Raw genomic sequence first — 22,322 nt, 5'->3', positions numbered from 1 at the left:
AGAAGTCTTCCAGGAAATCTCCTCTTGCCTTGCCCAACCGTCGAGTGATTTGGCAATTGTCTGCAAAGGATAAGAGTTTTTCTGACAAGTGATCTGTATCTGTTTTGAGATCATCCACACGGAAAGGAAATCTTGCCCCCACTGTCTTATTTTTAAAAATCTCCATTGCAGAAATGACACGTGGCTCGGGACACTGTTTTTCCTCATTTTTATTGACTTTCTCTCTTGGCGTGTATTGAGCCTCACAGCTTTAATTATCACTTATATACAGATGATATTCAAATTTACACTTCATTTCCAGCCCCTTCAGATGATGTCACCCTTCGCCTCGCCCCAGACTTGGCTCATGTCTTGTCTTGGATGAGCCACAATTTTCTCTGATTGAATATGGATGAGACAGAGGCTTTGCAGTTTTGTTGTAAATAAACTCTAAATGCATTGAAGTTAATTTACCTCATTGATAGCCCAGTCTTCCAGTTAAGAGCCAGGGGGTTCAGTGACTGACTCTGAATTATCCTCCTTCATTCATCAGAGACTACTCGGCCAAGGGATTAATCTGCACAAAATATCCCAGAGACATGTGACAGTTTCCATCACTCCTAATTTTGGCCAGAATTCTGGTTATCTCACGGCTGAAATTCTGCCATGATCTTTGGAAAGGCGTCCAACAAACCTCCTGTTTATGGTCTATTTGGAATATGGCTGCCCTTTGGCCTTGCTCTGTGTACACAATCCCAGGATACATTTTCCTTCAGGCAGCTGTGCTAGCTTCTTGTGCACTGAATAAAATGTAATTTGTCAAGATCTTGGCCAGATTGTCTGCCTTCACATAAACTAGCTTTTGAAATGACTTAAAATTACGGTCTCGCTTTTTCAAGAGTCGCTTGCTATTTTGTTTCATCATGTGGTTGGAGATGTACCATGCATAGCACCCCGACACTCTCTAGAACATGCTAGCTTGAACAAAAATGTGTATTTGAAAACACCAGGAATGAGCATTAGCCTATGAAGGCCTGGCACCGAATAAGCCATAAGTCCCCGATAAATACTCGACGGAATAAAGACCGAGTGAACGAATTTGTAATCCTTTGACCCATTTGTGGGTGGTTTTTTTGCCGCTGTAGTTATGTATAATATATTTTTATCTACTTTTAGATTATTATGTAACTGTGCCTGTGTAATTATTATTTCAACTAGAACATATTCGAAATCTCCATTAACATGACTGAAGGGTATAAAATAGAATCCTTGGAGTTGTCAATTAGCTGATTTGTCTTGTGTTGCTTTTCTTCATTATTTCAGTGCAGCTAACGGTTCATTCAGCACATTTTAATTAAAAACAAACATATGCGGGTCTGCTAAGAGCTCAAGTGTAGTGCAGTTAGACAGGGATGGCAAATATTTCTAGCAGTGACCATATGATATCTTCCATTCATCTCAGCAATAATCTTCCAAATCTAATTATTGGGAGGACGGCAGCTGCAGCCAGTTAGGCTTTTCTTTATTTTTACAGAGATGTGGGTTTTTTTTCAGCCCGTTGCGTTGTAGAGCATCAGCTGCTGCCGGAGTCCCTTCCAAGGCTGACATCCCAGCATCTACAAGACTTTCCTCCATCGAGACACTTCCCATTTGTTCCTGTCCACGTGCCTTCTGGCCTAAAGATGTTCCAGGGAAATGGCTAGCCCTCCGACAAGATCTCTTTCGCTTTGTACGGATATGTTAGGTCTATTACTGTGACCCGAAGGTCCTAACCATGGAGGATGTGTCACCAGGGAAGCCCCGGTAATAGATACGGCGTCACCTACATGAAAGCGGCTGCGTGCCAGGGGCTGGTCTGGAGCTTTGCAGACTCAAGCATGATTCCGTCAGCTTAGTCGCTGACTGAGGGCGCAGAGGAGAACATATTCATTTAAAATGAGAATGATAACGGGGCGCCCGAGTGGCTCAGTCAGTTAAGTGTCTGACTCTTGATTTGGGCTCAGGTCATGACCGGAGAGTTCAAGCCCCTCATAGAGCTCTTTGCTGGGTGCGGAGCCCGCTTGAGATCGTCTCTCTCCTCTCTCTGTCTTTCCCACGCTTGTGCATGCTCTCTGTCTCTCAAGATAGATAGATAGATAGATAGATAGATAGATAGATAAGAATTATAACAATTAAGAAATATTCACTCCTACGGAGTGTCCGTCTAGTGTAATAATTGAGAACGGGGACTCTGGAGTCAGACTGCTGGAGGTCTAAAACTGTTTGTGCTGCCCACTAGCTGTGTGACCTGGGGGCCATTGCTCAACTTCACTGCGTGTGGCAGACTGACTTTAGGGTGGCCCCACGATCTCTGCTCCTAGGAGTCACGACCCTGTGTCATTCCCCTCCCCGCAAGTGTGGGTGGGACCCGTGATGTGCTTCTAACCAATGGAAGGTGGCAAAGGTAATGAATGGGATGTACATGATGAGGTTTATGTGATTATGTAAGAGCACAGCACCCATTCTGCTAGAGTCTCTCTCTGTCTCTCTCTGTCTCTCTGTCTCTCTCTCTCTGTCTCCTGGGACGTGTGCTTTTGGGGTGCTGAGCTGCCACATAAAAAGTCCAGCTACTCTGAGGCCACCATAGTGGAATGACCACATAGAGAGACCTCATCGAAATAGAGAAAGATGTCCGGGGACCCGTCCGTCTTCCAGCCCTAGCTTCCAGCTCTTTGGATCTCTCCAGTCCGGGCCCCGAACAAGTGTGTGAAGTGGACTTCCAGATGATTCCAGCTCCACTCACACGCTGATTGCAACTGTAAAGAGATCCTCGTGAGAATCGCCCGGCGGAGCTCAGTCAACTCCCAGAACCGTGTGAGAGAAAAAGAAATGATGATTATTGTTTTAAGCCACGGTTTCAAGGTAGCTTTTAAAAAGATACACGTACCAAAACTCACATTAGAGTGTGTGTGTGTGTGTATGTGTGTGTGTGTGCGTGCGTGTGTGTGTCTATATAATCACACAGACGTCTATTCGGTTTGACACACATATAGTCACACAGCTTGGGAACAAAAGGTATCAATGCTATTGTCACATTTACGATTATATCGCAGACGCTTGCCATCCTACAGTCAGCACACATGGTTTTGGTTATTTTGCAACTCCAGGATCCACGATGTGTGGTCATTTGTAATTTTGCTGAGCCACGAATTTGAGACTCAGGTTTGTGGGGGAGAGCATTTCTCACTGGTGAATGGTGCTAGCTGATTACCAGCACAAACAGGATTTTGTTTTCTGCTGGTCGTTCTTACGCAATACATCTTATGATGTGCGTTTTAAAACATGCTTTGGTGAAACAAAAGGCCCTGAAACATCTCTTAGTGGTGAAAATGAGGAAACAAAGAGGCCTGAGAGCTCTACCCGCACCCCAGTAACAAGAATTTCAAAGAGTGGAGTGTCAAAGGTGATGGCAGTGTACACGGCTTATGATACGAAAGCAGTTGGAGGGGAACAGGCCCCAAACCAGGAGCATAATGGATTAAGCCATTTTGGTGAGAAGTCTGATCAGAACATCGTAGTTTACAAAGTCTTTAGAAGCCTGAAATCATCGTTCGTATTTTTCAATTAAAATATAGTGCCTTTGGGGAGGAAATTATATGCTGTTTATATTCACCAGTTTGTGGGATATTTGAAGGCGTAGGGACATGTGTGTCCGGAATTTCAACAGAATGTAGTCCTGAAACTTCATATGTGACAGGCTTGTGCAGCGTTGAGGAAAGTGTAAGTCATGGTCCTTGTCCTTGAGACCCATACAGTTTAACCAGGTGATGGGTGAGGAGAGAAGAGGGGAAATAAGCAAACAATGTCAAGTTAAATATGATCATTCTCATGTATGCTGGTGAATGTCACCCATGCTAAGGTGGCATAGAGAACAGGGGCTTTTAGTTCGGAGGAGAAAGATGGAGAACTTCAGATCTCTCATAGGATAAAGTCCAGGCTCCTCGGCCTGGCATTCAAGGCCTTCCATAATCTCTCCCCAACCTTATCTCCGACTTTCTCTCTTAATATCCGCCATATAAAACAGCCGTCAAGTCAGTTTGGCTGATTCATTAAGAAATACACCTGCATCTAATTTACGCCCTCTTAAGTAGTTTGAAATAAAATAAAAGGGAAATGAACGGCACACACACATAAAATAATTTTAGAATAGTACAATTTATGTTGCCTGTCAATTTTTTTTTTTTTTTTTAAACAGAAAACTCCTTAGCAGCACTAAGTGAAAAACCTCTCATGCGTGACCCACCCTGCCCCTGCCCCTTCCCCTTCTGGCTGGCTGGAGCAGAGTCAAGCCCCAAGGTCACCTTGGAAGCCACATGTTGAAGGTGACAGAGCCTCCAGGTCCCTGAATCGGTGTGTGCAGGAAGGTCACCTAGCAACCGGGAAGGCCCCTGTCATCTCTCACGTAAGTGAGAAGTAAGCATCTGCTGTCGTTGGCCTTGGAAATCTCGGGTTTGTTTCTTACAGCAGCTAGCTTCTGGAGTACTCTGCATCATCTTAAGTGACATGGTCAGTGACTCTGAAAGAGTGGAAGAAAGCTATCACTACCAGTGTCAAAACAGAGGTTACCAGGGGTGCCTGGGGAGCTCAGTCGGTTAAGCGTCCGACTTCGGCTCAGGTCATGATCTCACGGTCCGTGAGTTCGAGCCCCGCGTCGGGCTCTGTGCTGACAGTTCACAGCCTGGAGCCTGCTTCGGATTCTATGTCTCCCTCTCTCTCTGCCCCTCCCCTGTTCATGCTCTCTCAAAAAATGAATAAACGTTAAAAAAAATTAAAACAAGCAAACAAACAAAAAAACCCAGAGGTTACCAACTGCACTGAGAAAAGGCTCACAGGACAGTTCCCATCAAGAGTATGGATTCTGGGGGCGCCTGGGTGGCGCAGTCGGTTAAGCGTCCGACTTCAGCCAGGTCACGATCTCGTGGTCCGTGAGTTCGAGCCCCGCGTCAGCCTCTGGGCTGATGGCTCAGAGCCTGGAGCCTGTTTCCGATTCTGTGTCTCCCTCTCTCTCTGCCCCTCCCCCGTTCATGCTCTGTCTCTCTCTGTCCCAAAAATAAATAAACGTTGAAAAAAAAAATTTTTTTTAAAAAAGAGTATGGATTCTGGCACCAGACTGCAGGACTGGAAGCTGTTTCTACCATTCACTGGGTATGTAACCTTAGGCAAGTAAGTGTGTTAGGTGGCGACATGGGGTTCTCCAGGGAAACAAAACCAATAGGAGGTGATAGAGAGAGGGAGGGAGAGAGAAAGCGAGAGACAGAGAGAGAGAGAGAGAGATTTATTTTAAGCAATCTGCTTATGTGATCGCGGTGGGTTAGCAAGTCCAAAATCTGATAGGGGAGGCTGGCAGGCTGCAGACACAGGAAAGAATGGCGGTTCAAGTTCAAAGGCAGTCTGTCAGTGAATTAGGGAGAGCTGATGCTGCAGATGAAGTCTAAAGGCAGTCTGCTGGCAGAATTTCTTCTTGCTCTTGGAAAGGTCAGCCTTTTGTTCTATTCAAGCTTTCAGTTGATTGGATAAAGCCTCCCCAGCATCATGGAGGGCAATCTGCTTTACTCAAAGTCCACTGATTTAAATGTAAATCTCATCCAGAAACACCCTCATAGAAACATCCAGAATAATGTTTAACCAACTATGTGGGTTCTGTGGCCCAGCCACTTAGGCCAGTTGGCCCAACCAAATGGACACATAAAAGTAACCATCATAGGAAGTTACTCAGTCTCTCGGTGCCTCAGTTCCCTCCTCTGCAAAATGAGGATAATCAAGAAGCTATCCTATTGGATGAACCTCAAGACCCAGTGAAGAAAGGCGTGTGTTTAGAATAGTGTCTGCACGTAGCACTCTTGACTATTATTAATAATTAGTAGTAGTTACTATTTCCACAGGCTTCAGCCATATGCTTTGCTCTGATGAAAAAGCTAAGAAAATAGTTAAGCAGGGCCACCAAGAATAACGGGTGTTCAGCTGAGAATACCACTGACATGAAGAAAGTCTTTATACATTAGAATTCTTACAGTGTAGAAACTCCAGACTTGTATACCAGCCTTTTCAGGCTGTATTGGCCACTCCTCCATTAGTGAGTGGCTACTTTTTTCCTCGTTGTTATTCCATGAATAAATTTTAATATATTCAATTTCCCCCATAAACTGTTTCTTTACTGCTCACATTAATGCAATACGGTGAAAACATTTGCATGACTAGAATCTTTTGCAATCCACTGGAGCATTTCTCCTGCTTTGCTTTTCCTTCATCTCTGGTAAGAAAATCCATTTTTGCTTCACATGGTTTTGAATTAGCTGTCACTTCTCAGGAATGCAACGTCAGCATAAATCAAAAAGCTGATGGAGAGTGGAATGATTAAGAATCTGGCTTGGGGTTAGCCAGAATTGGGTGCAAGCCTTTCCAAGCCCTCGCTTCTTCACAAAGGACTATTGTGAGGGTTGAATGTGCAGTGCCCGGCACTCCAGAAGCGCTAGGCAATTGGGAACTAGAATAGTTTCTTCCATTAGTAATTCTCCGTGTTGTGACAAGATCCCTCCTTGTGCTGGGGAGACCTAACATCCTGGGGCCTTGAATGACCATGTGGAAGAAATCACCTACCAACCAGGATTACCCCTGTTAATCCATTATACATGCAGGGAGTAAACTCCTATTATCATTAGTTTCCCGGGGCGCCTGGGTGGCTGCGTCAGTTAGGCGTCTGACTTCAGCTCGGATCATGATCTCGCTGTTCATGAATTTGAGCCCCTCGTCGGGCTCCGTGCTGACAGCTTAGAGCCTGGAGCCTGCTTTGGATTCTCTGTGTGTGTCTCTCTCTCTGCCCCACCCTCGCTTGTGCTCTGTCCCTCTCTGTCTCTCAAAAATGAGTAAACATTAAAAAAAATTCATTTGGGGTTTCCTTATTATAGCACCTGGTTTGTTGGGCAACTATGCATCACCTTGACCACTCTGGTCGGTTAATATTGCAAGAAGGCCGCCGCCATCCATGATGTTCTCTCCACCTCTGTGGGCTGCAGAGGCCTTGAATTTCTGTAGAAAGTGTCTGCTATATAGCTTATTTACTCCCCGTATCTACTAGCCAATGACAGTGCCTCTCTTTTTATGGTAATGTCCTGCTTCCCCAGTTGGGCAATATTGTAGGTATTGATTTCAGGGTGCAAGAAATGTGATTTTTTAAATCTAATTTCTTTCTTGAGTTTCCATGCTACTGGCACAGCAGGAGAGGAATTCTAGTTAATTTGAGGTTTTCCTAATTTCCTTAGGAGTTGTGTCTAAGTTCTGGGCCGTGGAGCTGAGCTTCTGGTCTTCAAGACCATCGTCTGGTGAGGACATCTTCGTTTCTGCTTGGTGTTTCATTGGTAGTTAAGTGTGTAGTTTTCTCTCATTCTTGATTGTAAGGCTTCCCGCCGTGGGTCCCAACCTCAGCATTTTCATGTTGCTTTCATGTGTGTGACGATGAAGAGGCTTGTGTGAGAGTCCATGGTGTATGGAAAGCCATCTGTGGGGCAATGGGTGGAAGATGGGACTGAGCACACATAAAAAAATCAGTTAATACTTTATAATATTTCAAAAATAGAATTCCATCGGGGCGCCTGGGTGGCGCAGTCGGTTAAGCGTCCGACTTCAGCCAGGTCACGATCTCGCGGTCCGTGAGTTCGAGCCCCGCGTCGGGCTCTGGGCTGATGGCTCAGAGCCTGGAGCCTGTTTCCGATTCTGTGTCTCCCTCTCTCTCTGCCCCTCCCCTGTTCATGCTCTGTCTCTCTCTGTCCCAAAAATAAATAAATGTTGAAAAAAAAATTAAAAAAAAAAATAGAATTCCACAACAAAAAGAAAGGCCCTCGAGGGCCAGAACTGTGTCCTAACCATATCCTGGTACACTATCCAGCAAATCAAACTTACCTCATTAAATATTTGCTGCTGGCATTAAATGATAAAGGATAGCCAATGGGGCATAGAAGCAGAGGGAGGAAATATGCCCAGTCTTTTTGGAAACCAGTAACTTCTATGGAAAGCACTGTTATGGCCTGACTACGTGTCCCTCCTAGTCTAGTCACACTGGAATAACCAATCTCCTTGTCTTCCTCCTGCCAGAAACAACTAGACACACTCAGAAAACATATGATACAGTTATTTCCAGACCCTGGACAGCAGGCCTATAATCCCTGAGAGAAGAGGAACAGAACAAGGGGGGGAAGAACTATCGGGGAGCTATAAACTGAAAGTTTCTCAGCATTAGCAGTTATCTGGGAGACAATTATCTGAGTTCCATCTAGTCAAGGTGGAGAAAGCTCACTGACCACTCTCTTTTTTTTCTATGGCTACTGTAAAAAAGTGTTATGCATTGAGTGACTTCAGACAGCATACATTTATTATCTTACAGTTCTGTAAGTCAGAAGTCTGATGCAGATCTCACTGGCATAAAATCAAAGTGTTGGCATGGTGCATTCCTCTCTGGAGGATCTAAGGAAGAATTCACATCTTTGCGTCTTTCACCTGCTTCAGCCCACCTGCTTTCCTTGATTCACGGCCCCCTTTTTCCACCTCCAAAGTCAACAACACTGAGCTGAATCCTCACACTCTCTCCCTCTCTAGTTCTGTCCTCTGCCTCCCTCTTCAGTGTTTAAAAACTGTTGGATAAGCCAAGACAATCTTCCCATTTTAAAGTCAGCTGGTTAGGAAACTTAATTCTGGCTGCTCCCTTAATTCCCCCCTTGTCATGTATCCTAATATATTCCCGGGTTCCAGGGATCAAGATGTGGACATTTCAGGAGGGCTTTATTCTGCTTACTGCAACCACCGAGGGACTTATTAGAGACCTCAGAAGTCATGCCATAGTACTAGAGATAAACTAGCTCTAAGGTAATGGATACTTTAGATCCAACCTAACAAAGCTGTAAAATAAGTTGAAATGAATTAAGTTAATCTACAAGTAAATTAACACTTGCCAAAATAAATTCCAAACCTCTTTAAAGAAAGACAACGCGATCCAGACACAAAACAGTGAGATGTTTATAATCACAATCAAAAGTTACTAGACATTCAAAGAAGCAGGAAGAGATGATTCATAACCAGAGGAAAAATAATCAATAGGAACAGACCCCGAAATGATAGCAATGATAGAATTATCAAACAAGGACTTTAAAATAGTTCTTATAAATACAGTCAAGAGGAAATGAAATGAGGTAAGAAATGCAAACGATATAAAAGATGAATAGAATTTCAGTGGAACCAAATGAAACGACAAATTCAATGGATAAGTTTAATAAGGGATTGGACACTGCAGAAGAAAAGATCAGTGAACTTGAAGAGATAATAAAAGAAAGTAGACTGAAACACACAGAGGAAAAAAAATCTGAAAAAAATAAAAACAACGTTAGTGACCTGCAGGGTAAGATCAATAGTGAAATGGGAGCCCTAGAAAAGGCGCAACAGAAAATCTACTGGAAGAAATAATGGCCAAAAGTTACTCAAATTTAATAAGTAGAAACATAGGTCAAAGGGGGTCAATAAATACTAAGCAGAAAAAATACAAATAAAAGCACATCACGGGGCGCCTGGGTGACTCAGTCGGTTAAGCGTCCAGCTTCGGCTCAGGTCGTGATCTCGCGGTTCGTGAATTTGAGCTCCGCGTCGGGCTCTGTGCTGACAGCTCAGAACCTAGAACCTGCTTCGGATTCTGTGTCTCCCTCTTTCTCCGCCCCTCCCCTGCCCACACTGTCTCTCTCTGTGTCTCAAAACTAAATAAATGTTAAAAAACATTTTTTTTTTAAAAAAGCACATCCCAACACATCACAATCAAGTTGCTGAAAACCAGTGATGAAAATGTTCTTAAAAGAAGCCAGAGAAAGACACATTATAAACAGGGCTCAAGGACAAGAATATCCACAGACTTCTTGTCAGGAACAATGCAAGCCAGAAGACAATGAAAATGCATGGTCACAGTGCTGGAAGGAAAAAAAGGTCAAAGTAGAATTCTATATCTAGAAAAACTAACCCACAAAAATGAAAGCAAACAAAGGCTTTTCCTCTAGGAGACCTATACCGTAAGAGATGTTAAGGTAAGCTTTTCAGGCAGACAAAAGTGATACCAGTTAGAATCTGGATCTGTACAAAGGAATGCACATTGGAAGTGGACGATGTGTGTATAAAGAGAAAATATGTGTTTGGCAACAGTTGCATAAGGGACCCAAAGAGCGAAATGGAAGTATATTATTGTAAGATTCTTGGGTTGTACAGTGCAAGATATATCACGATTCGAAAGTAGACCGTGATGTTAAAGCTGCATATTGTGAACTCTATACCCTACTCCACTGAAAAATAAAGCAGGTAGATATTGATAATAAGCCAGTAGAGAGAAAAATACTCAATCCAACAGAAAGCAATGAAAGACAGGGTGTGTGTGGAAATAATAGATAACCAAGTAAAAAACAAAATAGCAAGATGGTAAACTTAAATCCAACCATATCAGTAACTACATTAAATGGAAACATTTTAATTAAAAGTCAGAGATTGTCAGGCTGGATAAGAAAGCAAGACCCAATTAAACATTGCCCACAAGAGATCTAATTTACATATAACAAAGATTAACAGAAAGGAATGGAAAAAGATATACTATGCAAATAATAACAAGAAATCTGAAGTGGCTATATTAATATCAGACAAGGTGAACTTAAGGATAAAGAATATAACCAAAGAAAGAGAGGGACAATTCACAATGATAAGAGATCAATTCAATAAGACAGCATAACAATACTAAATGTTTATTCACAGAGCTTCAAAATACGCAGAACAAAACTGAAAGACCTGGGAAAATATTTTAAAATCCACAGTTATGAGTGATTTTGAAAATAAACATAGTGCGGTTTTCTTTTTCAACAATTGATGATGGGGAAACTGGATGGCCATATGCAAAAGAATGAAGTTGAACCTGACACCACATACAAAAATTAACTCAAAATGGATCAAAGACCCCCCCCATCAAAGACCTAAATATAAGAGTTAAAACTATAGAACTTTGAAGAATGCACAGAGACATGACATAAAATAGGCAACGATTTTATGGATATGACACCTAAAGCATAGGTGACCAAAGACAAAATAAAGAGGTCTACATCAAAATTTAAAACTTCTGTACATAGAAGGATACTATCAACAGAGCAAAAAGGCAACATACGAGGGGCGCCTGGGTGGCTCAGTCGGTTGAGCGTCTGGCTTCGGCTCACGTCATGATCTTGTGGTTTGTGGGTTTGAGCTCCGCATTGGGTTCTGTGCTGACAGCTCAGAGCCTGGAGCTTGTTTCAGATTCTGTGTCTCCCTGTCTCTCTGCCCCTCCCCTGCTCATGCTCTGTCTCTCTCTGTCTCTCAAAAAATAAATATTTTAAAAAATGATAAAAAATAAAGGCAACATATGAAATGGGAGAAAATACTTGTAAATTATATATCTGATAAGGGGGTTGATAACCACGATATATAAAGAACTCTTACAACTCAACAGTAAAGAAAACCAACAACCTGATTAAAAATGAGCAAAGAGGGGCCTGGGTGACTCAGTTGGTTGAGCGTCCAACTTCAGGTCAGGTCATGAACTCGTGATTTGTGGGTTCAAGCCCCGCCTCGGGCTCTGTGCTGACAGCTCAGAGCCTGGAGCCTGCTTTGGATTCGGTGTCACCCTCTCTCTCTGCCCCTCCCCTGCTCACGCTCTGTCTCTCTCTCCTTCAAAGATAAACATTAAAAAAAGTAAAAAACGGAAAATAACCAATGTTGGTGAAGATGCAGACACATTGAAACCACTCTGCATTGCTGGTGGCAACGTTAAATAGTCCAACTGCTGTGGAAAACAATATGATGGCTCCTCCAGTAATTAAACATAGAATTACCCTATGACCCAGCCAGCACTGTCATTGCGGGGTACACACACACAAGAATGGAAAGCAGGGACTTGAACAGATATTTGTACACCCATGTTCATAGGAACGCTATTCACAAGAGCTGAAACGTAGAAGCAGTCTAAGTGTCCATCTCTAGATATGGGTAAACAGAATGTAGTCAGCATGGTACATATAACAGAATATTATCGAGCCTTAAGAAAGAGGGAAAGTCTGACAGGTGCTACAACATGAACAGACCTTGAAGATATCCCACTAAGTGACATAAAGCCAGTGGCAAAAATACAAATACTCTGCGACCCCTCTAACGTGAGGTCCCTAGACTAATCAAATTCGTAGACGCGGAATGTAGAATGGTGGTGTTCAGGGGGGGAGGGGGGAGGGGGGGAGGGGGGATGGGCAGTTGCTGTTTAATGGGTAGAAAGTTTCAGTTTGGGAAGATGGAAAGCTCTGGAGAGGGAGTGGGTGCCGGTTGCACAACATGGTGAATCTACTAATGCCCGGGGGAGTGTATGCTTTCCAATGTTTAAGGTGGTAAATTATTTACTGTGTATATTACTGCAATAAACAAAGAGGAAGGGGGGGAGGGGAGAGTTAAAAGGTTTGAAAAGAGAACCTCCATGTTTTTTACTTTTTTCTTTCCTTCCTTCCTTCCTCCTTTCCTTCTTCCTTCCTTCCTTCCTTCCTTCCTTCCTTCCTTCCTCCCTTCCTCCTTCCTTCCTCCTTCCTTCCTTCCTTCCTTCCTTCCTCCTTTCCTCCTTCCTTCCTTCCTTCCTCCTTCCTTCCTTCCTTCCTTCCTTCCTTCCTTCCTTCCTCCTTTTCTTCTCCTTCCTTCCTTCCTTCCTTTTCCTGTTTTTCCACATCAGAGGGAAATTCATATATTGCAGTCTGGCCCGGGTCCCCCAACTCTGCTCTAAGAGAACTTCCGTGTGCTAGAAATCTTCGGCCAAGGGGGCCTGTGGGTCTGTCGGTATGCTGGCGTGTGAACGTGTTTTTTTTCTTACTTCCCAGTTTACTTTAGGGGACGGCACCTCACCAAGTGCTTAAACAGGAAGGAGAAATTACCGACACTGTTGTTTTCTTTTACAACAGCTTCAAGATTCATGTAAAGCTACCATTATCCTTTTCCCCGTTGGATTCCGAGGAGAGGGGACCTTTGGCTGGTTCTGCGGCTGCAGACAGAGCCCCAGGCCTCCTGGTCCTTACAGGCTCTTGCAGTTATATGTAACCTGTCCTAAGGGGCGCCTGAGTGGCTCGGTCTGTTAAGTGTTGGGCTTCGGCTCAGGTCACGATCTCACGGTTTGTGGGTTCCAGCCCCGCGTCGCACTCTGTGCTGACAGCTCGGAGCCTGGAGCCTGCTTCAGATTCGGTGTCTCCCTCTCTCTCTGCCCCTCTGCCGCTCACACTCTGTCTCTCTCTCTCTCAAAAATAAATAAACACTAAAAAAAAAAAAAAAAAGTAACCTGTCCTCCAGGGACCCTCTGTTTATCCATGGTTGCTCAAGTGAATTCAAGTGTTAGGCCAAATCCCAGACCTGGACACAGGCTTCTTTTCTGAATGATTGAATAAATGATTATTTTACCCAATAATTAATAGACCCCATGGATAGTTCATTCAACTTGGTAACAGTTCAAATCTGATGCCAAAGTGGTGCCTTTACATAGAGCAACAGAACTCTGGCATTGACATAATAAAATGGGAATAACAATAATAACGATATTGGCTAATATTTGGGGTACTATTCACGTACTGATTTACTTAATCCTCCACAATAAGGCAGGTTTTCTGACTATTCCCATTTCACAGATGAGAAACCTCAGGCACGGAGTGGGGAGGTCCCTTTCACTGTTACGCGCTCATCCCTAAACTTGAATTCCTTTCTCGTGACACCCACTTTCACCAGGGAATGACCCACTGGGAGTCAGACTAGTGTGAGGCTTGCTCTGCATTGCTGTCTTATTCAAGTTATTTTGCTAGGAAGCCATGGGAAACCGCCTCAAATTTGCTGAGGTAAGCATGGGAACTTGTTGGTGACCATGGGGTATAGCCAGTTGCAGGCACAGCTGTATCCAGGTGACCAAATGGTGGCTAATCTGTCTGTCTGTCTGTCTTTCTCTCACACACATGCACACACACGCTTTTTTGCACCTCTAGAGTCTGCTTACCTCTCTGCTGACAAAGTTAAAATGTCTAGCATCAAACCTACATCCAAAAGTTTAAATTCTGGTGGGAAGACCGAGCTTTTCCCCACCTTAGTAGTCCCAGCATGAATCCTGAATTTTGCAATTGTGTCTCATAAGCCTATCTTGAGTCACCCAATATACCTAAACCAATCACTGTGGTCAAGTGGAAGGAAACCCTGCATTGTCCTGACCCGAGCCAATTGTTCATCTTCGTGTCTGGGGGTTAGCGAGGGGCTTGGCTCAACTGTGTGAACCCATGGTGGAAAAAATGCCAACTTAGATGCTATTATCCAAAGAAGGAGGGTGTGCGTGCGTGCAGGGCCGACCGACGAAACATTCGCTATTGAGGCCAGTAAATCAGTCAACGGTAGATAGACCCTGAATATCATCTGATTTCAAGCTGGAGTGCAGGGAATCTCCATTTTATTGGATTGGATATCCGGCATCCTGTGTTTTCCCTACAAAGCGTGCTGACCAAAGTTCTCCTAAAGATTCTAACGGCTTTGAACTCATGACTCATGGATCACCTAAGACACCGAGTCACTGCCGTATTTTTACTTTCATTTTGATATTCATTCAACAGATACAGACGGAGCCCTAACTATACGTGGGGATCTTAAAACACAGAAGTGAATCAGCGTCAGGGCCCTCGCTTAACATTTCGGCCAGAGGCCTATGTCCGTTGCCATTTACTGTGGGTTTGCTTGACTTTGTAAATCACATGAAGCTTTTGCATTTAATGTTGGATTTTCCTATAACACCATGGACAGAATTTTAAGTGGTAGCAGGTAGTCAATACATGCTTGCTGATTGATTATATGACAGTGAAGATCCATCCTTCTGTATGTGTTATTTCTTCTCTGTTGTTTATCTGCCCCTAGACCAACCAGGTCACGAGTGATGGAAACCTCAGCGATTTTTCCGGGGACGGTGATGTAATGCTATTCCCTATAGGTGGTGAAAGTGGAAATTACTTGCTGTGGGAACCCCACGTTTATTAAGCATTCGTGTGGTGGTAAACGTGTGTGGGAACAGGAAGTCTCACAACTGTCTTCCTTCCCTTTCTGTATTTTTGCTAACTTTGATCTGGAATTTTAATCTTCTTGGGTGAAGTTATTTCTGGGGAGGGGTTCAAAGACTTTCCAGGATCTCTGCCTTTTTGAACATTAGCTTCTTTGTGGTGTGTTTTTTTTCCTAATTATTCCAAATATAGTACAATGACCATGAAAGCAGGAAAAAAACATTTTATGTTCTTGAATTTGATTGCATATACACAGCTTCCATCTAGTACCTCTCTGGTTCTCAGGTTCATTTCAATGTCATTTTCAAGGTGCCTGCCAAAATTATAGTCATTCCAATCCAAGTTAATATACATTTAGGAAGTAAGTTGGTTCATTTTGATTTAAACACAGGACTTCAATATCCATGTTTACACGACTCAACACTTCTAGTATAGCTATTGGAGAGTTAGGCTACTGCACGTTATTTAATATATTTATTAATTCATTTATCAAGTATTTACTGAACACCTATCATACATGAAGGTGGTCAAAAGTACAAACTTCCAGGTATAATATAAAATAAGCAAGTCTTGGGTTGTAATGTACAGCCTGGTGATGGCAATTAATTAATAACATGTATATTTGAAAGTTTCTCTGGTGCCTGAGTAGCACAGTCGGTTAAGCGTCCGACTCTTGATTTCGGTTCAGGTCCTGATCTCATGGGTTCGTGAGTTCAAGCCCCACATCGGCTCCAGGCTGATAGTGTGGGACACGCTTAGAATTCTCTCTCTCCCTCTCTCCCTCTCTCTCTCTGCTCCTCCCTGCTTGTGCTCTCTCTCTCTCTCTCTCTCTCTCTCTCAAAAATAAATAAATACACTTAAAAAAAAGTTTCTAAGAGAGTGGATCTCAGAAGTTCTCACTGTAAGAAAAAAAAATGTCATTACGTGTGTCATTATGTGTGGGACAGATGTTAACTAGACTTCTTGTGGTGATCATTTGGCAAAATATACATACCTGTCAAATCATTACGTTGTGCACCTGAAACTAATATAATGTTATATGTCAATTATATCTCAAAATAAAGAAATATATTCATTAATTAATAGGGTCATACGTCACGTTCTATGAAGAAATGTAAAGCAGAGTGTGGGGCAGAGTCGGGGGAGGGCTTTTAGATTGACCAGCGCATCAGTCAGCGGCGGGGGGGGGGGGGGGGGGCTGCCGTAACAAAGTATCACAGACTAGGGGGCTTAAACCACACAAGTGTACTTTCTCATAGTTCTAGAGGTTGGAAGTCCAAGATCAAGGTATAGGCAGGTTTGGTTTCTTCTGAAGCCTCCCTTTGGAGGACAGATGGCCGTCTCCTTGCTCTGTGTTCACTTGGTTTCCTCCCTGCACGTGCATGTCTGATGTCTCGGTCTGTGCCAATCTCCTGTTCTTCTAAGGACACCGGTCATGTTGGATTAGTGTCACCCTTACAAACCCATGTTAACTTCATCACATTTTTAAAGGCGTTGTCACCAAATAAAGTCACATGCTGAGATATTGAGAGAGAGAGAGAGCTTCAACACATGAGTTTTGGGAGGACACAACTCAGCCCAGAGCAGGGGCCTCAGGGAAGACCTCTCTGAGAAGAGGAGACATCTGAACAGAGACCTGAATGAGGAACAAGTCATAGCTGTTGGGTGAGCCTTCCTGGGGGGACAGCGCCTCTGGCAGGGGAGACAGTGAGTGCACAGGTTCGAGGCTGGAATGTCAAGGCAGGGATGATGGCCAGAGCTCAGTGAGGGAGGGCAAGTTTGTCACGGGTTCAGGCAGAGGCCAGCTCATAAGGAACCTTGGAGGCGAGGCGAGAACCTAATTTTTTTCTTTTCTTCTCACTGTCATAGGAAGTCATAGGAGCATTTTGAGCAAGTCAGAGGCATAATCTCACATATGTTTTTAAAGGATTATTTCAAAATTTACAACAGATTTTCCGTAGACTCCCAAGAATTCAGTGGGAAAGATTATACTAATCATGAAACCCAGCAAAGTTTCTCAGAATAGTTAAGATGCAGACCCCAGAGGTTACTCTCCACTGATTTTTTTTTTTTTTTTTTTTTTTTTTTTTAGCAATTCCTTCTCTCAAGGGTTAAGGTATCAGCTAAGAATTGTTTGGAATACTGGATTACTGCCAAGACTTCTACATTCACTGATGCTGAATTTATAACAAGGGAAATATCTGGCTCGATTTGTATATATGAAAGAATACCCTTTTCTTGAAGAAAAACGTGGGTTAAGATGATCTGGTCTGTATTTATTCATAAGGAGTGGTGTTAAATTGACATCACTTGGGACAGCCCGAGTCAGGGGAAACTCTGAGGTGTCCCTTCCCTGTTTGACAAAGGTACAAGAGAGCGAATAGCAATTACTTTGGAAGGTTTGAGCAACTTGTTGCCCCAGAATAAGGGACGTCCACAAAGCACTTCCTACGCATCATACATACGCAGACCTTCTCCTGAATTAATCAGACTGGGCATTCTCAAGCCCCACGTACAGGGGCCAGGACACTGGATTATACTACAAACCATGAAGGTATTTCTCAAGGTGCTTAAAATGGCCACATCCATTTTTATAGCGCATTTATGTTGTACTCAGATGCAAGCCCAATACTCAGTAGAAAACATATCCATTGAATAGATTAGTAGCCATTTTCATGGGAACTTGTAAACACCAAGCATCAATCTTCACTCTATCTCCGCTGAACTTTGTGACTGAGGGCTGCCTTCCAGGATCCGTAAAAAGATTCCTCATGTGAAAGAGTATAAAGATATCACACACACACACACACACACACACACACACACACACACACACACAGAAACTTCCTACTGAAAGAACCTAATTAGAGTTAGTAAAATTTCAGCTGAGGTCAGTTACATTTCAAAAATAACACTCGATCACTTTTGAGTCTTTCTTCTCTTTGAAACTCAGTATCTGTTTTATGAAGGGGGGCATGGTAAGTAGGACCTAAGCATGAACAAAGGTAACCTGTCAATGCCGTGAAAATCATTAGAGATCATTGGAAACAACTTTAATACGAATATGAAACCTTCCCTCACCGCCTTCCGCCCCCAGGGACAGAAAACGGACTAACCTGTTCTGGCCAAATAATGAGAATCATATATGTGTGAATAAAGTCCTTAGTCCTTGGATTCCTGTATCTAAAGCGTGTTTGAACATTCCCCTAAAGACTGTCTTCAGACACCCGAAGAAACCAAATGCACAAAGGACCACAGTACCTTTTCCACGGTCTTGGTACCAAAGGATAGAACGCAGAGCATAAGCCAGCAGGCTTCGGTCAAGTTCTCAGTCAAGGATTTGGAGGCGATCCCCGATGGCTGACTTAGAAGGACGGTTGCAGCAGTAATGTTGCTTCATTTGCTTTAATAAGCAGAGTTCGAGATTATTTATGATAACACAATCAGCGGAATGTGTCCCGTGCATTCCGAAAACGCGAAGCCTCGCTTTTGAGTCTGGCTATTAAGTCCTTGCTGTGAAAGGGTGGCAAGTGTTATTAAATTGTTAGATTAGCAAGGTTCTACTGCATTTTCACTTTAAGCCAGAGTGCTTTCACAGCTGAGCTATAATGCTCTGAAAATGCCTACATAACAAGATCCAGACGTGGAGCTGAATCCCAAATGGTAGACGGCCAACGGCATTTAAACACTATTACCTTGCTGAAGCCATAAAAAGTCAGCGCGTCTGAAAAGACACTGCGCCTAAATCCAAAGACATAGAAGAAGCCAACGCAGGAAATAGGGGCTCTTTCCATAATAACATACCTTTACAGGGCGGGAAGGCACTTCCATTTTCTAGAGAATACCGGCATGAACTCCAATCCCTTCTAAAGAAGGCAAGTAGAAAGAATGAGCCTAAATTATCCTATTGATGACTAAATGTTACATTTAGCTCCCTGGAGTCCATGGAACAGAATTTCAAGGAATCGCATGTAGCCTGCTGGCCAAGTGGACTTCTCGCATACTTGAGTAAACACGAGGTTTCCTAATAAGCTGCCTTTCTGAGAAATCTAAAGTATTAAGTGCTTAAGTTCCCGAAAACTTGAATTTATCAGGCAGGAAAAGGCATCAAATTATAAAACAATAGGGCTAGAAAGAAAACCCAAATGCACCTTACGGCAGATAGCTAAAGGAGTTTGAGAAATCGCATTTCAGAAAACTACATCACAGTTGCCAGTTCAGGCTCTACTTTGCCAAGGTGCCCGGATCCACGAATAGGTTGAGTCTTGCACAGGCCCTATTTGCCTGGCTTGATTCAAAGTAGTCCGTGACTTCCAGTCCTCGCGTGATTACTGCGGTTGACAGGCGTGACCCTGGCCGCTGGCTGGGAAACAAAGAACAACGAGACCTGGCCTTGGGCTTAGGGCGTCGGAAGTGAATGTGTGCACCTGCAGCAAAGGTGAGAAATGGTGATGGGATTTTAGGGGTAGGTTTAACTATAAAGTTAGGAAGAATTTACGGACTTGTGACCTAGGACAGAAAAATAATTTTTTCCCTTTGCTTCGTTACTTGAGATAGCTTCTCAGGAGAGTTTAGGGCAGGGCCAGTGTGGCAGCCGCGTTCCTGAGTCACATTATCAAGAACGTGGCGTCTAAAAAGATGAATGAGGGGGCGCCTTGGTGGCTCCGTCGGTTAAGTGTCTGACTCTTGATCTCAGCTCAGGTCACGATCTTATGGTTCGTGGGATTGTGCCCCACGTCAGGCTCTGTGCTGAGCGCGGAGGCTGCTTGGAGTTCTCTCTCTCTCTCCCTCTCTCTCTGCTTCGCCCCCTTCTCTCTCTCTCTCTCTCTCTCTCTCTCAAAATAAATAAATAAACTTTTTAACAAAATAAAAAGAGGAATGAAATCTATCAGTAACTGCCTGGGCAGCATCCAAAGTGACTTAGGGGGAAGCTACTCCTGTTTCCTAGGCGGATGAATGGTGACATTTCATTGGCTATCTTTGCGAACTTTGAGATGCTAAAATGAAATGAAACCTTTGCCCATGACCCGAAGCCACAGTCATTGTTTGGATAATATGTACAAGCTCCAAGAATTCTTTGGATGCTAATGGTTCCGTTATTTCACGAACTGACATTTTAGTACATTGATGTCCTTGAGTGTATTGCCTAGAAATGTTTTAAAATGAGGAAAGCCTGAAAAAAATAGAATGAATGTCGTATCGTAAAGAGAATAAATAACAATAAGTTTCTGGGTGGGTATCTGTTATCACATCACCAAGGAATGACTGGGTAGATTTTTCACTGTATTGGGCGACGTGTATAACTAACTTTAATGAGGGCTCCCTGACTTGCACAGGGTTTGCCTGGGAGTTAGGTCCTTGAGGGCTACCTCAGAGCGAATGACAATCGTCCCTCAAAATAAGTGGAAGCTGGTAGAGTGTGTAGGCAGGGGCCATGACTGCCAATGGCCAATGGAGAGACGCACCATAGGTATTACCTTAGGTCAGTTCGCCCAGAAATGAACTTGGAGAGGCGTATTCATGTGCGAGGAGCTGTTCCCTAGGGCAAATCAGTGTGGGGGGGGAGGGGGGTAGGGAAAGGTGGGAAGGACGGACAGGCAGGACAGAGAACAAGAAGAAGCCAAGCCAGGAGCCATTCAGACCAAGTCCCCGCCTTGGCCTGCCCCTGGGAGAGTCGTGGAATACAAGTTATGCCTCAGACCTTGTCCTCACTCTGGGCCAAGAACTGGACTTTCACGGTGGGCACCAGTCGGTCAAGCAAGGCGCCCCCACCCCCAAGGAAAGTGTAAGTTTCCAGGCACTTCTGAGTGGAGTCTTCTGAAGGGTCCCTCACGGGTGCCAGCTGCTGGAAGCAAACATATAAGCCAGGAACAGGGCATCTAAGAATGGAAAAAGGATTTTGAGGGGGGCAGGTGGAGCCCCAGCGCTGCTCACCACACGTACTAAAGCCTGTGGACGGGACAAGAAATCGATGTTTCAGAGATGAGCCCAAGGGTCTAAGGGAGACACCAAATTGCAGAAGCCGGTTTACAATTGAGCTGCTTCTCACCAGGGCAGCTCTGTTTCCAAACCATGGCTGGCAATTCCCCTGAGCGATGCTTGGAGGCCAGCGCCTCTAGGATCTGTGTCTGCTGAACTTGTCCGTCTTGGGTGGGGACGGGGGCGCTGTGTGTGGGACTGCTCCAAAGACTTCGAAGACCCGTCTGACCTGAAGCAGCTAGCAAGCTTCTTTCTTACTCCACCCGTGTCTGGCGGAACCCCCTTTCCCTTTGAGGACTGGAGGCACGGAGACGATTCTCATCAAAAAGACCACACGATCAACAGGGTAGGTTCGGTGATGCAAAAACAGTCAAGGTGTCACGAAGACTGTGGCTGACTAGGACTAGACGAGCCGTGGAAGGCTTTTCGGAGGTGATGAAATGTCCTTCTGGCCTTGAACGCCAGCAAAACTCAGGTGGCAGAGAGAAGGCAGGGCGTCCCGGCAGAGGGGGACACACTGGGCAAAGGCACAGACGTGCCCCCGACGTGCACTCTTACGGGGCAAGTTGCAGATGGGCTTAGCTGAGGTCAAGAGTCACAGGCCAGAAGGCTGACTGTTGGTCGTGCCCCGGGTCTGAAAACTGGGTCACGGTCTGAAGCCGTCTCCCCGTTCGTTCGCTTCAGCTTCTTTCTGATTCTCTGCCCAAGTCCCCGCTCAGACTTGCTTTCCATCAAGCTGTGTCGAGCACCGGACCATCCTCCTAATTAATACGTGCCAGGTTCCGCGAGCTGACAAGCTTTCAATACAAAGAAACAAACGATACGAGCCAGGACAAAAAGCAGAACAAAATAAAGACAGCAGGGGTGTTTTGAGTGAACAGCATCACAGAACAGGCAAATTTCAGAGACTTTTTGGAACAGGGGAAACCTGATGTGTTAATTAGGAGTCTATTTCAGTAATAAGACTGCTCAGAGGAAGGCGATGAAAGAAATAGAAGGGGCCGCAGAGGGAACCGCTCGGGCAGAAAGGGAGTGACGGTGTAAGAGGGGAGGCAGCTCATTATTCTCTGTTGTCTTCCGTGCGTCTGTGGTCTGTTGGCTTCGAAGACAGAGGACTTAGCCTTTTGTGTTTTGTAAAGCACCTCAAATAAAGAGCTTCGGGTATAAATAGCAATGCGGTTTCTGCCCCCAGGACCCAATTCAACAGGAAGTATTGCAGCCCCCCCCAGCTCCAGCTGG

The 22,322-nt window shown here is 44.2% G+C and overlaps 1 long non-coding RNA gene across 1 annotated transcript; it reads right to left on the bottom strand.

Moving 5' to 3' along the window:
• Positions 1-7,179: 7,179 nt before the first annotated feature.
• Positions 7,180-19,852, bottom strand: LOC122469431. The gene is made up of 2 exons (XR_006293467.1): positions 18,909-19,852; positions 7,180-7,513 (listed from the first exon to the last, which is right to left on the bottom strand). It is a non-coding gene; the product is annotated as an uncharacterized LOC122469431 (long non-coding RNA).
• Positions 19,853-22,322: the final 2,470 nt, after the last annotated feature.

The sequence above is a fragment of the Prionailurus bengalensis genome, chromosome B3, assembly GCF_016509475.1.
Source record: "Prionailurus bengalensis isolate Pbe53 chromosome B3, Fcat_Pben_1.1_paternal_pri, whole genome shotgun sequence".
NCBI classification, from domain to species: Eukaryota; Metazoa; Chordata; class Mammalia; order Carnivora; family Felidae; genus Prionailurus; species Prionailurus bengalensis.
The sequence above is the reverse complement of the archived record's forward strand: the minus strand, read 5'-3'. Positions and strand labels throughout refer to the sequence as shown.